The 13838-nt window shown below is 40.5% G+C and overlaps 2 protein-coding genes across 5 annotated transcripts in view; one reads left to right on the plus strand and one right to left on the minus strand.

The window, feature by feature from the left end:
* The window catches only part of LOC5570450, a 29796-nt gene that overhangs the window by 11144 nt on the left and 4814 nt on the right, over window positions 1-13838 (minus strand). The window lies entirely within an intron of this gene.
* LOC5570448 overlaps window positions 4-13838 on the plus strand; it is a 100292-nt gene continuing 86457 nt past the window's right edge. Inside the window, exon 1 of the mRNA XM_021841196.1 lies at window positions 4-655. The gene's annotated coding sequence lies outside the window, so the exon portion shown is untranslated. The remainder of the gene's footprint in view (window positions 656-13838) is intronic.

Here is a 13838-nt window from a genome sequence, read left to right on the forward strand (position 1 = left end):
TTTCCCTTTAGACGGGATGGATATCGCGTGTACGTGTTTTTCGCTCCGTACGCGCACTAACCAACGAATACATAAATAGGTGCACCGAAAAGCAAGAAATGGAAGCGGCAACAACTGGAATCGAAATTATTATCCAAAAAGCGAAGCATTTTGTGACTGTCGCGCGCGGTTCTATGTCGATTGTGCAACCATTCAAACGTCGATGATATTGATCTAGCTCTCTCAGCTTAGCCGCGACCAATGCAATAATATCAAAAGACCGCTTCTACGATGAGACACGGAATGTTATGATTAGAATCGTGTGATTCATTAGATTATTTTGTATGGCTTCATCGGGATTTGCGGAAAGCGAAAACTCTGCGAACCGGGAAAGGGGTTTTGTAGAAGCCATCGTCAGTGCCTTGTGGATTTATTCCGATTACGATTACACAGTCCATTGCAATCAATGGCTTTGATTGTGTTTTATCGATGGAACTCGTCTTTGCATCCGAACCATTCAGTGTGACACTACTGTCATAGAAGGACTGAAGGAGGATAAAAATCATCTGTTTTCGCGCCCTGGCGGCAGTTGTGTTGGTGATTTTTTTGTTATTGCCCGGTTGGTGGCGAAGAAAGGGCAGCTCGGTAGCTCCGGAGTGCACCAGAACGGTTTTATGTGAGTAATGGTTTATTTAATCTCTTGAAATTTTCATAATGTACTGTAATAGCATTCCTAAGTGCAAGACTGGGCGTTGAGTCTTTATCTTGTGTTTTTGTTTGGGTTTGGGTTGAATGTCGATACCGTCGATACAGTGACTGAATGATGTATGTTTGTTTGTGTTCTGCTGTTGTCGATATGGGAGATTGGTTAGGATGATAAAGTATCAACGATAAATCGGTGAAAACAACACCAATAATAGCTCCAGATCAATGAACTCCCAAGTTTGTGTTTTCAATGATGAAATTGTCAAAAGCAGCTCGATGTAATCATAATTGATTGATTTTTGCAAACTTTTTACAAACTCAAAAGTTCGAAAATGTTTTTAAGATAAATGTCTTGAACAATCATGAAAATGTAAACAGAAGATGGTAAAATATTGATCAAACATTGTATGGAACGAGCTCACCGTTTTATATTGTTTTATATTTATATTGACGGTAATGAGTTGCTGACCATCTCAACTTCTAAGCTAAGAATGAGAAAAATAATACAACTGCTGTTAAATCTTTGTTTTGACTTCGTCTTTCTTTCTTATAGATTTTTTTTGTATTGACACGGTTTCTTAGTGTTAAGATAATATTTAAGACGCAAAGATTTTTTTTGTTTTTTCTCAAAATGGCGTGGTTGATACGATTATTTTGAAAATGTAGGAAGCGAGAGGTTATTGACCACCACAAAAAAAATTTAACACAGCGTCACAATTTTGAGCTACAAGTTGCCAAATAGGAAATAAGGCAACAGCTTAGATTTACCGGACACTATCTTTACTCGATCTAATGCTGAGTAGACAATGAATTCTTTCGAACCTTTCAAGTCTCCTGGAAGAGATGGTATTTTCCCTGCACTTCTACAGAAGCGTGGACAAGTATTGCTTGACTCTCTCACAGCTACCTTTAAAGCTAGCCTATGTCTTGGCGCGGTAAATGGCTGGGCATGGCGTACCATTGGTACGTCGCGTACCGGCAGGAATAAAATAGACCCCTTTGTGCGGTCCTTAGCCTCTTGCCCAGCAACTCCTATCCCTACCTCCTCGTGGTACTGGCCGGGGTACGAGTAACCTTGGGGAAGATCGGGTAACCAACCCCCGGTGGGAACTTATGCTGACAGGGAAGGGAGGGGTTTGCTTTTGCTTTTGCAAACCTGGAGCGTCTGTTCCCCATGTCAGGGGCGGCTGATCATCGTCCGAGTGCCAGAGAAGGACTCTAAGCTTAACTGCGCACTATGGCCCTCCGAACATTTAGGGGGAATGGTCGTCCGGAAATTTAGAAGGTTGGTGTCAGGCGTCAGGCCTAAGCAACCGTAAAAACACATCAGCACAGGAACGTCAACGAGAGAATACGGACCGGAACAATCGGCAAAGACCACAGCGACAAAAAAGGACTAGTGATTGGAAACTCGGTACGTGGAACTGTAAATCTCTCAACTTCATTGGAAGTACTCGCATACTCTCCGATGTACTGAAGATACGCGGTTCCGACATCGTAGCGCTGCAGGATGTGTGCTGGACAGGAACATTGGTGCGAACGTTTAGAGATAATCATACCATCTACCAGAGCTGCGGCAACATACGCGACCTGGGAACAGCTTTCATAGTAATGGGTGATATGCAAAGGCGCGTGATCGGGTGGTGGCCGATCAATGCACAATGATCGGGCTCCATATAAAGGGGCGGCCAAAACTACCAAAAACTTTTTTGAGATTTTCATGATTTTTTTAATTTTAAAATATACCTCATGTGTTATATTATTATGATCCTTAACTGAAATTGAACCAAAATTTAAATTTCTATGACTTTTATGACGGCAAACCGGCTGAAGTCAAAAAAATTGAAAAATGTAACTATAAAATATAGCACAAAATTTATAACTTAGGAATGCAATATTTCCCCAAAGTTACCCACTATCTGAAAGCTTATGGTTCAACACTTTTATCGAGCAAGAGGATGGAAAAAAATATTTGGTTGAAGTTTTAATACTATTCAATATTACACTTTAGAAATTTTGAAGATTTTGAACATGAAAAACAACTCTTGTCGCGTCATGTCGCCGCCATTTCGAATATTGCACATCAAAAAGCATCCTTAGATCTCACAAAAAACCTTCAAAATTTTTGCAGAAATTTGCTGATTTGCAAGTTAGAGCTATTTGAATAATTCAATATTTTACATATATTTTGACGATATTTTTCATACAAAGTTTATTTAAAATATATTTAACCACTATTCATACACATTTTGATCAAACTCGATCAAATATAAACAAAATTTGTGCTTTCAGTTCAGTTTGATAACAATTTTAATATAAAAAAATCTTTTTTTCAAAGTTACGCAATTTGTGAATAACCCCTTCAGAAACAACAAAAACGCCAAAGAACATATTCTGATTACATATTTCATCGATTAAGGCGATAAAAATAGTTTTGGCCAAACTTCACTTTTTTCCGACCATTGTGCAATGAACGAATGAGCAAGTTAAGAATCAAAGGCCGATTCTTTAACTTCAGCATAATCAACGTGCATAGCCCACACTTCGAAAGCACTGATGATGACAAGGACGCATTTTACGCGCAGCTCGGACGCGAGTACGACCGCTGCCCAAGCCACGACGTCAAGATCATCATAGGAGACTTAAACGCTCAGGTTGGCCAGGAGGAGGAGTTCAGACCGACGATTGGAAAGTTCAGCGCCCACCGGCTGACGAACGAGAACGGCCTACGACTGATAGATTTTGCCGCCTCCAAGAACATGGCCATTCGTAGCACCTATTTCCAGCACAGCCTCCCGTATCGGTACACCTGGAGATCACTTCAGCAGACAGAATCGCAAATCGACCACGTTTTGATCGATGGACGGCACTTCTCCGACATAACCGACGTCAGAACCTATCGTGGCGCTAACATTGACTCCGACCACTACCTGGTGATGGTGAAACTGCGCCCAAAACTATCCGTTATCAATGATGTACGGTACCGACGCCCGCCCGGTACAATCTCGAGCGGCTGAAACAACCGGATGTCGCCAATGCGTACGCGCAGCATCTTGAGGCAGCGTTGCCGAATGAGGGCGAGCTCGATTGGGCCCCTCTTGAGGATTGTTGGAGGACAGTCAAAGCAGCCATTAACGACGCTGCCGAAAGCATTGTCGGATATGTGGAACGGAGCTCAAGAAACGATTGGTTCGACGTGGGGTGCCAGGAGGTTTTAGAGGAGAAGAATGCAGCGCGGGCTGCAATGCTGCAGTATGGTACGCGCCAAACGTGGAACGATACAGACTGAAGCGGAAACAGCAAACCCGCCTATTCCGGGACGCCTGGAAGAGGTGGAATGCCAGGAGATGGAGTTGCTGTACCGTTCTCAAGAAACGCGGAAGTTCTATCAGAAGCTCAACACATCCCGCTGAGATGTGCCGGGATACGGATGGGAGCATCTTGACGGACGGACGCGAGGTGATCGAAAGGTGGAAGCAGCACTACGATGAACACCTGAATGGCGCAGAGCTAGAACCTTCACAAGTTCATTTGCCTACTCAAACATGATCCTGTGATGGCAGAAGCTTGATTAAATATGATTAAGAACATATTCAAAAACGTATTTAAAAAAAAATGATGTACTTACCAAGTGAGTATATTTTTATTCTCATTACTCACTACGTCAAATGCAGCCCACCGTTTTTATGGCTGAAAAAGTGAAAAGTATTGTGTTCAAAGTAAACTGTTATTAAAAACCTCAGTCGGCGGAGCAGTTTTTTTCCAAAGTTGCTGATAAATCTAAGCAGAAGATTAATTATTTCTAATGTCTGCTACGTTTGCTGGCATGAAATTTCACTCAAATGGCTATTTATGATTCGATGTGATGCAAACTTAATCATTTTTTGCTGAGAGATTCATGTGAGGATTTGAACAACATGTGCATAATTGGTATGCGCATGCGCATAATTGGTATGCACAAAGTGGAATAAGAAAAAAACTCAGCAATCATAGAAAAAGAAGACCGTCTTCGCGAGTCTCGTCTCAGGGCGGTACCACTGTGGGTTATTCCGAATACCGGTTCACTGGTGGAAGTAGTAATTATATTGGTGAATCTGAAACTTGGCTTGCGACACATCAATTTTCATGAATTTGCAAATCAAGCCTAAAGGTGGTTCAAATGTATTTGAATGACTTCACCACATGTCGGATTGTTCCGGCTTCCCGGTTCCCTGAAGGAAATGGCCTCTAAACTGTCGGTTCTGAAACCTAGCTGGCAAAATCAAACTTCATAAATTCCCAAATCAAGGTTAAAGAAGGGTAATTCAAAGGTTCTTGGATGACTTGATAACATGCCAGGTTGTTTTGGATACCCTGTTTCCCAGAGGAAGTGGCCATTATATTGGCGGTTCTGAGACCTATCTTGCGACATATCAAACTTGATAAGTTAAAGTCAAGTCAGAGAAGAATAGTTCAAGAGGTTTTGGATGACCAAGCCACATAAGTACTAGGTTATTCCGGATAATTAGTTCTTCGGTGCAAGTGGCAAATATATTGATGGTTCTAAAACTTAGTTTGCGATTTATCAAATGTCATTATTTGGCTAATCAAGTCAAAAAAAATGTCAAATGGTGTGAAGATTTGTGTCGTGATTTTTGAGTTAAATATTTACTCCGCAGAATAACCTTAAATTCGCAGACGAGTTTCTGTCAAGACTGCAGCTGGAAGAGTAGATATAGGAATTTATTACATCTTATCACTCTAACTTACTCATCCATTCGTTCTTTCACTAACTCATACATTTTCTCATTATCACACATACAGAATGCTTTGGTTTCCATCCCAAACTATAATATCGTATTTAATCACTTCCCCACACGTGGCTCCGTTGGGCACATGTCACTTGAGCCTGCATTAGGTGCCTTAACATACTCTTGAGAATATACATCCTCTACATTCGGTACAATCTATACGTAAGAACGGTCATCTACAGCAGTATGCTTAGCACATAATTTGTCACTACAATCAATGGGACTGTTATGCGTAGAAATTCACCAAAAACCCCGTGTTTATAGGCATAACAGTCCCACTTTGAATTTCGTAGCTAAATTTAATTTATTCTCATAATGCAAACTCTTGACTCTAATGAACACGCTATTCTTTATACTATCGTTAAGATTGTACTTTAATTTATCACACTCCTGGTCAATACGAGGCCTAAATGTGTTAAAATCTTTAAACGCGTTTTTCACGATTACATATTATGGAACATGAGAAAATTATGCGTATAACGGCAGGGCAGGTACGATGATACTCTATGCCCAGGGAAGTCAAGGAAATTTCCATCACAAAAAGATCCTGGATCGACCGGGATTCGAACCTAGACACCTTCAGCATGGCTTTGCTTTGTAGCCGCGGGCTCTAACCACTCGGCTAAGGAAGGCCCTATGTTCCTATGAAATTTAAACTGTTTTTTTAAATTTTTCTTACAATCGTAAGTCGGTTTTGGGATGACTTTGATAGTGGGTATGTAAGCACATAATCTTAATGCAATCTTTCGATTGCGATCGTTAGTTAAGATGCCAGTACTTGTTTTGAAAATATAAATTATTTCTCAGAGATCAGTTTCAAAACTGTTCATAAAAGTAACATTATTTGTAGCAAAAAAAAAAAACGGTTTTGTTTGTTTTCATTGAGTAGCATTTTGTCCCAATACATATAACATAATTTAATAGAAAACTTAATCTTCACAGAAAGTGGATGCAATGCATCTTCACCTCATATTGCCGAAAATTGAGTTCAGATCTTAATTATATCTGTTTATTCAAAATTTGAAGTATTGTACAGGAATATATGTGATCACTCCAAATAAAAAAATATATTGCCAAATCATTCACATTTATGTCGTAAAAAGATACCTCACCGAATGGAAAACCGAACCTGTAGGTGAATTCCGGCGAACAATTTCTTCGAAGAGAAGAAATTTTCCTCCATTACGTACCAGCAAGAAAATTTTCTTTTCTTCGAAGAAAATACGCGCCGGAATTCGCCTACTGGTTTGGTTATTTGGCTTTACATCAATTATCTTGATAAAGCCTCGCCAACAATAATTCGTCAATTCATTCGGTTCATGGCCGCTTCTCTCCATCCTCGACTGTGACCCACGCTCTCCAGGTCCTGGTGCACCTGGTCAATCCACTTAGCTCGCTGCGCCCCACGCCTTCTTGTTCCGACCGGATTCGTAGCGAACACCATCTTTGCAGGGTTGTTGTCCGGCATTCTTGCAACATGCCCTGCCCAACGTATTCTTCCAGCTTTAGTTACCTTCACGATACTGGGATCGCCCGTAGAGTTGAGCGAGCTCGTGGTTCATCCTTCGCCGCCACACGCCGTTCTCCTGTACGCCGCCGAAGATCGTCCTTAGCACTCGGCGTTCGAAAACCCCAAGAGCTTGCAAGTCCTCCTCGAGCATAGTCCACGCCTCATGCCCATAGAGGACCACCGACTTATGAGCGTTTTGTACATCGTACATTTGGTGTTGGAGTGAATCTTTCTTGACCGCAGTTTCTTCTGGAGCCCATAGTAGGCACGACTTCCGCTGATGATGCGCCTTCGTATTTCCCGACTAACATTGTTGTCAGCCGTCCCGTCCACCACCCCGAACTCGTCCACCACCTCGAAGGTATCTCCGTCTATTGTAACACTGCCTCCTAGGCGGGTCCTGTCGCGCTCAGTTTGATTTCGACGCATTCACCATTAGCCCGACTCTTGTTGCTTCGCGTTTTAGGCGGGTGAACAAATCTGCCACCGTTTCAAATTTTCTCCCAATAATATCCATGTCGTCCGCGAAGCAAACAAATTGTCCGGATCTCGTAAAAATCGTGCCTCGACTGTTAAGTCCGGCTCACCGCATAACACCTTCAAGCGCAATATTGAACAACAGGCACAAAAGTCCATCGCCCTGTCGTAGTCCCCGCCGAGACTCGAACGAACTGGAGTGTTCGCCCGAGATCTTCACGCAGTTTTGCACACCGTCCATCGTTGCTCTGATAAATCTTGTGAGCTTCCCGGGAAAGCTGTTCTCGTCCATGATTTTCCATAGCTCTACGCGGTCGATACAATCGTATGCCGCCTTGAAATCGATGTACAAATGCATTTCTGGAGGATTTGCCGCACGGAAAAGATTTGGTCCGTTGTCGAGCGGCCGTGGATGAAACCTGCTTGATAACTTCCCACGAACTCGTTTGCTATAGGCGATAGACGACGGAAGAGAATCTGGGATAGCACTTTGTAGGCGGCGTTTAGGATGGTGATTGCACGATAATTTTCACACTCCAGTTTGTCGCCCTTTTTGTAGATAGGGCATATAACGCCTTGCTTCCACTCCTCCGGTAGTTGTTCCGTTTCCCAGATTCTGACTATCAGCCGATGCAGACAAGCGGCCAACCTGTCCGGGCCCATCTTGATGAGTTCGGCTCCGATACCATCCTTGTCAGCGGCCTTGTTGTTCTTGAGCTGTTGAATGGCATCCTTAACTTGCCCCATCGTGGGAGCTGGTTGGTTTCCGCTGTCCGCTGTGCTGACGTAGCCATCGCCTTCGTTGTCCTGACCTTCTGTGCCTGTGTTCTCTGGCGCCATTCAGGTGTTCATCGTAGTGCTGCTTCCATCTTTCGATCATCTCGCGTCCGTCCGTCAAGATGCTCTCATCCTTATCCCGGCACATCTCAGCGGAATGTGTTAAGCTTCTGATAGAACTTCCGCGTTTCTTGAGAACGGTACAGCAACTCCATCTCTTGGCATTCCACCTCTTCCAGGCGGCGCTTTTTGTCCCGGGTTTGCTGTTTCCGCTTCAGTCTGTATCGTTCCACGTTTTGCCGCGTACCATGCTGCAGCATTGCAGCTCGCGCTGCATTCTTCTCCTCTAAAACCTCCTGGCACTCCTCGTCGAACCAATCGTTTCTTGAGCTCCGTTCCACATATCGGACAGTGCTTTCGGCAGCGTCGTTAATGGCTGCCGAAAACCGAACCTGTCGTCACCGGAAAGCCAATCCTGAACATCTAGAAGATTAAATATGTTATACAAGTTTTAAGAAGGGAACCTTCGAAGAAATTCTAGGATACATTCTTAGTATTATTTCCAAATTGGATTTTGGAGGAGTTCCTGCTAAAATAACTAAGTATTTTGAAGGTGTTTCTATTTCTTCGAAAACTCCAAGAAAGTTTTGAAGCAGTCTCGACGCCCGAGCAGAAGAAAAGTGCTACTGAATACCAAACTGAGGTATTCCATACCAGATAATTTCAAATACTTACAACCTGAATGAGGTATAAATGAGCCGTGCAAAAGAGGTAACATACCCCAAATAATATCTCATGCATATTCTACTAACACCACACTAATAATTAGATCAGGTGTTTTAATACCTAAATAATAATACATGATGGATTTTCATATAAACTTTTCAATAGTAGTGCAATACATCGAGCAGTCCTCAATAGCCGTCGAATACCTCAATGAAGTATTTTGTATTGTTTTAAACTGTTTTTCCAATTCCCATAGAACCAAATCGAAGTATTGATTACTGAACAAGCATTTATTATGCTAAGCAGGAGTTCTCATAACAGTGATCTCCGCGTGAATTTTAGGAGAAACACCTTGCAACCACTGAAAAATATTGAAAAAGTATGTAGAATGATTACTGAAAGAAATTTCTGTCAACAATTATAAATGCGTCTTTGTTGAATTCACGGAGTAGTTCGACAAGGAATTCATAAATTGATTCCAGGAGAAATTCTTAGAGGGGTTAATAAGAAAATTACAAGAAAAACAATAGACTGTTTCCGTGAATTTTTTTTATTGGCCCATAACCTCTTTTTCAATTCACTGAACAAACTTTCCTTAGGAACCCATATGTTTTGAAGCCTCTGACTATTGGAAAACAATGAAAAACTTGCGGCTCGCCGTTTTACCCCATGGTCTCCAAAAAAATATTTCATGCTGATTTCTTTCTCGACCCCCTGTTCTCCCATGGTTTTTCAACACGTCGTGGTGAATTTTTGATCAGCTGGCCTAACCAGCTGACTGACAGATATAATTGTTTTTGTTTATGTTTTCATAACATGTTTTCATGTTTTCATATCGGAATCGGAAAGATCCTCCGTTGCCTTGATTCTGGCCGTCAAAAGTTCCGTCTCCATCACCGAAACAGGAATCTCTCGGTCGTATGTGTTTTTCATGCCGTGTGAAGTGCGCTTTGGCTAGTGTTCGTAAAATATATAGTGAAATTTCCAGAAAAAACACGTCAAACAACAAACGCAAAAGGTGAAATCTGAATGGATTTCGATCCCAAGGCCGCGCTGGTGGATGAGGACGAGATTTCTACTAGTAGAATGCGGAATATAATCGATCGGCAACAACGCTCAGGAGCGCAAAACAGCAACGGTGAGAATAGTACTTCGAAATGGTGCAATGAGATAAATTTGTTCTTTTTTCTTGTGTGTTTTCAGTCAGAGGATCTGCGCAAAATGACGAGTCGGACCCAATTGAGGTTATTCCGGCACCAAGCACACAGCCGGAGGTTGCGCCTACATAATCAGCAAAATCTTCAAAGCCACAAAAAACAGTTACTACAAATACGTCAAGAATGGTGAATCGGACAAACTTTTCCGAGGTCAGCGTGAAAACTGTGAACAAGCTTACCTGCAGCTGCAACGCATCGCAGATTTTGAGGAGCTCGACGATTCTGTTGGCTTGTTCCAGATGCAACTCACCTAGGAGATGCAGAAGTCGCAACAGAAGTAACTTATGCTGGACTTTTGATGGTAGTGGCCAGAGGTATAACACCTATGTTTCCGCTAGCGACGAGATAATCATAATCTTTTCTAGATTAAGAGTTCAGTTCAGTTCAGTTGGCTTTGAAAATCGATTGGTATGTCTTTCAAATTATTGAAAAAAAAAAAAACTGTATTTAAGCATCCACATTCTATCCACATGTTTCAATCCCTCTTGAAAACATAACATTTTTGTACGAGTTTTTGAACAAAAAAATTAATAAATAAAAAATACGGGTCGTCACAAATTCTGCGATCACCTCCCCAGTGTTTAGAGAACTTCTATGAATTAAGTCACGACTCTGAGTGGGTGGGAGATTCAGGAGAGTATGGAAACGTTTACGTACAGGATTTTTTAAAGCTTCTACCAGAAGTTTCTTTAAAAAGACCTTCAGAAATTACTCCGTAGATTTCTCCTAAGATTCCTTCATGATTTCCTCCTAAACTTGGTTGAGAAACTTCCCAAGGAAGTTCTCGATGAATTTATTCAGGATTACTTTCTAAATACGAGAAGTATTCTGAAAATAAATCATCTAGAATTCCCTAATGAAAATTAGGTACCTATGTTGAAATACTAGATGAGCACCTGTAAGGATCTCCGAAACAGCTCTTAGACTCTTGGGGTAGTTTTGTAGGATTTTTTAGATACATTGCTAATATAATTATGAAAAAAACGAATCCTTGGATAATATTCCGAAAAATATTTCGAAGCAATTCCATCATAAGATAAATTGGAATTCCAGTAAAAATTTGCTAAAGAATTGTCATAAGAATAAATGGAATAACTAATTTGTCTTTGAAATAACTGCTGTAGTATTAAATTTGGACTATTTTAGTGGTGCGAAACTTCATACGAAAGATTCCATGGAGGTTTAAACTTGAGAAATTCATCGAGAAATATTTGGAAGATGGCGTAGTAGTCCCTAGATAAAATGTTGCAGAAATATTCAGAAAATTTTCTAAAGTCGGATTTTTTTGGGAATTTTTGGAGCAATTTCTAGAAGAAACTGTGGAGCATTTTTTAATTAATTTATGTGAAGATGGCTGAAAAATCAGCGCATAAAAAGGAATTCTGGAAAATTCCATAAACGAATTTCTTCAAAAACTCATGGAGGAACCTTTGTGAACCCCCTTCAACTAACACCTTGCAGGTAGTAGGTATTCATTGCCATTGATTTTTTTTGTGATAATAGCAGAAGGTTGTTCATTTTTTTTTCAGATCTATTCTGAAGATTTCTTTAGGAGTTCGTTTTTAGTGATTTTTACAGACTTCTTTGTTGACTTATTGTTTTAGAGTTTTGGTATTTAAAAACTGTTTTAGAGTTTTGGTATTTTTCTAGTAACTGCAACTATCTTTCCATGATATTCTAGACTCGTAGAGCAAAAACTAAAAATAAAGGTTGCAGAATCATGTAAAAATGCGCCAAATTTTGTTGAAAATTTCAGAATAATTTCAATAGAAATGACTTAAGTCGATAGCGTTGGATTTCCAGAAACAATATGGAGATATTTTTTAATGTTGGAAAAATTTATTAGAGGATTTTTGGAAAGTTCTCTGGATGTGTTTCTGAAAATATGCCATAAAATATCAGATGAAACCACTGAGAGAAATCCTAAAGTTTTTATTCTAGGAATCTGTGAAAAAAATTGTAAGGAACCTGTGGAACAGTCACATAATAGCCTGAAGGATTCTCTAAACCCTCGTTTTTAACCAAGATTCACTGCAAGCAGAATGAGGAAGAAAGTGACTTTAGAGATCATTTTGATTAAAATAGAGGCTTTAGATACCTACCGTTCAAGGATTTGTCATTGCAATCATCGTCATCATGGTAACTTCAAATGCTGTTTTTCTGTCCAAAGCATAAAATTATTCGATGAAAATGTGTTCACTGTGTTTCGGTTGGATAATACAATACAGTGAACACATGTTTATGTCAATTTTCTAGACTTTGAACGAAAAAGCTGCTTTTCAAAATTCCGAAATCAATGACAGATCCTGCCCCCTTATAATATACTTTTTAGGACTTGCATTCAAATAATGACCAAATATCTAAATAGAGACTTGCTAACAGCCCTGCAATTACCATATCGGGTTTACCTTTTCCACCATTCAATCTATTTAATGTAAACAATTGATTACAAGGATGCTCGGCAACCAAAAGCGCTTGCTCCAAGTGTTTCGGATGTTTGGTCCAAATCAGAATGGCCCTTTCTTTTCAATTTACAGTTGTATCCGTGACATGTATTTCCAATCTTCCAACGTTGGATCAGCCAACCCATCGTACAAAGCGTTCGCAAATCTTGTGCTTTTAAAGAATCACTATTTCAAAACATTTATTCTCCACTTCGGCACCGGATCTCCACAATAAGCAGCCAACGCCGTCTCACCAACAGGATCAAAATTGATCTGACCCACTTCCTGATACGCAATGCATCCTCACGAAACATCAGAAACAACTTTTGGGTCCACCGGTAGTACTCTGTATCGCACGTCACTACCAGTCGAAACTGTCCCCGCTTCTGCCTTTTGATCTGCTGCATTTCGGCATACTTTGCTGGTAGCCTAACCGCATCCCAACCCATGGCTTGCAGCACACTAGCTCTGTTACGGGAACATTGCAAGTACATACCGCTTCGGTTTGGCCGGGTCGAACCGATAACCGCTCGAATTATTGCGCCACTTTCGTTAACTCTCCAGTTCCATTTTCGAAGTTATATACCGCGTCTCCTGGTAAAATTAATTTATTTTTATACTTTCAAAAACGATCGGAAATCTATAATAAAAACTCGAAATAATCGAAAACTTGTTCAAATAGTCTCAAGTCAAAAAAGTGGATAAGCTTACTTTATTGATCCTACGTGTTTCGCAGGCGAAATTCCACATGTTCCGCTCCTACTCGACTAGATTTTTCACTTTTAAAACGTTTAATTTCCGGATTTACAAAACGACGAAAGTAAGATTTTCAACTTTCGCAACCTAACCACTACTTTCGCCGCCCCGCTGTATAGAGAGACAAAGTGACTTAACCACGAATCAAAACAAAACACTACTTGAGCCGATTTTACACTGGTAGAAAAACGTCAAAAGTAACTGTATGAAACGGCTTATCATTTTGTTATAATTATTTTTGTTGAAAATAATAGAGACTACCTAGTTTTTGAACGCGATCTGATTGTATGCAATATTTGAGTGATGTACACGGCGAAAAAATGGTTAAAAGTTGATTCATTTTAAAACAGTTTTAGAAGACAGGTTGTGATTCTTCTCAATTAGTTTTCTCAAAACCGTATGAAAGTTACTTACGTCGATTTGAAAAAGTAATCGAGAATTGTTACTCACCTGTAAG

This window comes from Aedes aegypti, chromosome 1 (assembly GCF_002204515.2).
Source record: "Aedes aegypti strain LVP_AGWG chromosome 1, AaegL5.0 Primary Assembly, whole genome shotgun sequence".
In the NCBI taxonomy this organism is placed as follows: domain Eukaryota; kingdom Metazoa; phylum Arthropoda; class Insecta; order Diptera; family Culicidae; genus Aedes; species Aedes aegypti.